Source organism: Cynara cardunculus, assembly GCF_001531365.2.
Source record: "Cynara cardunculus var. scolymus isolate 2C chromosome LG 3, CcrdV1, whole genome shotgun sequence".
Classification (NCBI taxonomy): domain Eukaryota; kingdom Viridiplantae; phylum Streptophyta; class Magnoliopsida; order Asterales; family Asteraceae; genus Cynara; species Cynara cardunculus.
The window spans coordinates 36,679,898-36,683,570 of NC_037530.1; the positions used below are offsets into that span (position 1 = coordinate 36,679,898).

A 3,673-nucleotide genomic window follows, 5' to 3' on the forward strand; every position below is an offset into this window, starting at 1 on the left:
ACTACACTTGATCTTAGCCAAAAGGCCGAGAAAGGTATGCTTTTCTTCATCTTGGGGTTTGGTTTTTGTAACAGTCTAATGTTTGGTTATTTTGTCTAGTCTAGAGATGTGGGATGCCTCTGAAGTCTGAAGGAACCTTCTTTTGTGGATTGTTCATTTCTGCCTTGTTTAGATTGTTGGAAATGGTCCTACCAAAATAATCTATATCTTTCACTTGAAGCCTCAAAACATAAACTGTCCCCGCATTATACATAGAACGCAAGTCATTCACAGATTATAAATCACCTCAAAACACAAGATTCTGTTACATTTTGAGATAAGGACCTTCACAATCCACCTTTGTGCATCATCTTGTTTCATCCATCATGGCCTTCAATTTGTTAGTCTGTAACCTTAAGCCTAATCTCTCTGCCGTGCTTCTGCTCCTCCACATTTCTTTTTTGGGAAAAGGCAAACAATAAACATCAATAAGCATAAAGAAGTATGCCAAGGGATATCTAAAACTATGACAGAAAAATCTTTTGGACATCGTCCTAAATGTAAAACAAGGGAGAATCACAAACTTCCCTCCCAATTTGGCTTTACATCAGTAGGCATCCAGCACTTGGAGAAAACACACTTCACTCCACATAAAAAGACTTGTATGCAATCCTGATGACACCTGACTAGTTTGCAATCCTCTTTTTTCTTTCTATTTTTGCTGGTGTTTCAGATGTAGTCATAAGTTTCTTCCAGCAAGTTTCTAAGACAAATGGAATGGAGATTTAACAATATGAAATCTGAACACGCTAGAACTGGTGCACGATGACCAAACAAGATAACAGAAACTATCACAGAAAAGTAACCCACTTCTTTTTAGGGTCTTATTAATAGAAATCATATGTCATGAGTAAAAGGTTTTATTAATAACTACTACGTCATTTATTGATCCTCTTTTCAGGCAAAATCAGCTAAAGCCACTAGATAACGAACCTGAACCATAAAGTCAGTTTTAACAAGGATTGGAGGGGTGTGCCAGCCCAAGGCTTGTAGTGCAAAGGCAATGCTCAAAGGCCACAATAATGGGTATTTCCCCATAAAAAATAAGATTAATGACCAGTGAGCCAATGGCCCACATATCAATATCAGATGTTGAAATGATAAGAATAGATGCTACAGTTTATCTTCGCCAAAAGGCCGAGCAAGATATGCTTAGTTATTTCTTAGAACTTCTTTATTGCACTCTCGTCTGGATTATTTTCCATTATCAAGGGATGGGGGATGCATCTGAATGAACCTCTTTTGCTGGTTCCTCTTGTGTATTGTCAGAAGCTTTATCTTCCATTTTAACTTTGTAACTAGTCAGCATCAGTCCTCAAACAGAATGCTCTTAGATCTTCATGTAAATACCTCAGAATCAACCTTTTTTTCCTTTTGTGCTTGATACCATTTCATCCATGGTCGCCTTCGATTTTGGAAGTGGACTCTTATTGCTTAAGGGAAGGTCAATATACTAGTATTCTGTCCAGTAACAAAATATATATGACATTAGACCACATACCCGCTAGATGGTATGAAACTGAAGAAGAAAATACTCATTTGCATTCACCATTTCAACAGATCGATTTGGCAAAATTGGAGTCAGATTACTGATTACCCTGCTCTTCTTAAGTCTACAATCTTCTTTTACTGCTTCTGCGTTTTCTAATTGTTCAAAATGAATCGATGACCGAAAAAATGTTTAGATGATTTGTTTGGATGTCAAAGTCCGTGTACGTGTTATTCCAACAACTATTCTAGTCCTCCAATCAACTGCTTTTGAAAGCAGTACACCGAACATTCCAGGTTTCAAGGGACTCCAGGCCTGTATAATTTGCAGACGTAACTGGCTCATGTATATTGCCACAAAACATAAAGAGAACTCTTATTAGTTCTTTTAGGATAAATGAGATTTCAACAATGTTCAATAGTAGATTTATTTTAGCCCTTGCTAGTTTAATTGAGTATTAGTAACACCTAACTTGTTTATGTGAATGAAATCTACTAAGGCCTAAGGGTATATTAACCCTTTTTAAAGATACATTAGAATCAGCATTCTATCAATAAAGGGTTTAATATACCTATAAAGCTCCAACCTTTAATTTGTAAAGGGCTTAATATACCTGGCAAAATAATTTTTAACTAAGATTGGAGGGGTGAGCCAGGTCAAGGCAATAGTGCAACACCAAGGCGACTCTTAAAGATCCCAATAGCAAGCTATTGTGATGAATCTCTCCCCATAARAAATAAGATTAATATCGAGTGAGCCGATGGCTCACATATCAGATATTAAACTGATAAGAACAGATACTACACTTGATCTTAGCCAAAAGGCCGAGAAAGGTATGCTTTTCACTCTCTTGCGACTTTGTTTTCATAGTGGATCCCCTCTCTATATTTTTTCATCTTCAAGCAATGTGGGACTCTTCTAAATGAACTTATTTCAGCTTTAATATGCACTTCTTTCCATGCCCATGTATTTCTTAGAATTCCACCAGAAAGTTAATGCACCAGTTCTAACATACCATATTTGTTTCCGTTTTTAGCAGCTTTCTTTTCATTTGAATAATACTAAACTAATAAGAACAAATACTACACTCACTATTGTTTTGATGTGACGTATCCATTTTCTCTGACCAATATTCATTTTTTGTGCGTGATTGTATTTTTCTCTGCACTGCATTTCAAGATACACCCAAAATGATTTCATGATACGGACACCGTGCTAGGTTTCCAAGAGGCTTGGGCCTACAGTATATTTGGTTTTTTCAAATGAAATTGATATTGCAATCTAACGATTGATGGTTTCTAGCAATTAGAGAAGTTGGGTTCTCCCTTGGCTCATGCCAAATTCAGTGTTCACGAATCAGATACCCTCTCCTACTCAACCCATTTATTTAACAAACTCTCATTGCTATGCTACCCTTTTCACCCCTACACCTGTTAAAGTACTACTGCTATTATATCCTTATAGAAGATACTACCGTTTCTACCCCCTTACTCATCTTAGCCAACGTAACTAATAATAGCTACCAGAGGATAACAGTTTCTTCTAGAGTGTTTTCTAGCATAAATAAATGAAGGATTTAACAATGTTCAATTGCAAATGAAATTAGAACATGCTAGAACTGGAGATGTGGGATGCCTCTGAAGTCTGAAGGAACCTTCTTTTCTGGGTTGTTTCGTTTCTGCCTTGTGCAGATTGTTGGAAATGCTCCTACTGAAATAATCAGTTATCTTTCACTTGAAGCCTCAAACATAAACTCTCCCCACAAAACACACAGATCATAAATCAGGTTCAATCAGACCTCAAAACACAAGATGCAGTTACATTTTTAGGAGTAAATAGCTACATTAACTACCAGCCTTCTACATGCTCATTTTCTGAATTAATTAGTGAAAGCTGCTTTTGTACAATCTACTTCAGCCCCTTTTAGTGATTCATTTCACAAGGAAAGCTTTGCTTGGTAACCATGACGAATAGTAGATTCTAAACTTGAGCCGAACCTCAATTTTGTTCAATGGTTATCAAAACCAAAACTGAAGCTAAAAACGGACAATTTTTTTTTAACTATAATTGGAGGGGTGAGCCAGGCCTAAGCAATAGTGCAACACCAAGGCGACTCTCAAAGACCCCAATAGCAAGCTATTGTGA

General features: G+C 36.8%; 2 non-coding genes and 2 pseudogenes across 2 annotated transcripts; all 4 read right to left on the bottom strand.

The window, feature by feature from the left end:
* Window positions 1-38, bottom strand: part of LOC112510656 — a 150-nt pseudogene extending 112 nt beyond the window's left edge.
* A 948-nt stretch (window positions 39-986) lies between these two features.
* LOC112510659 lies at window positions 987-1,189 on the bottom strand. Its single transcript, XR_003069027.1, has one exon. It is a non-coding gene; the product is annotated as a U2 spliceosomal RNA (small nuclear RNA).
* A 980-nt stretch (window positions 1,190-2,169) lies between these two features.
* Window positions 2,170-2,365, bottom strand: LOC112510639. The gene has a single exon (XR_003069017.1). It is a non-coding gene; the product is annotated as a U2 spliceosomal RNA (small nuclear RNA).
* Window positions 2,366-3,598: 1,233 nt separating this feature from the next.
* LOC112510648 overlaps window positions 3,599-3,673 on the bottom strand; it is a 174-nt pseudogene continuing 99 nt past the window's right edge.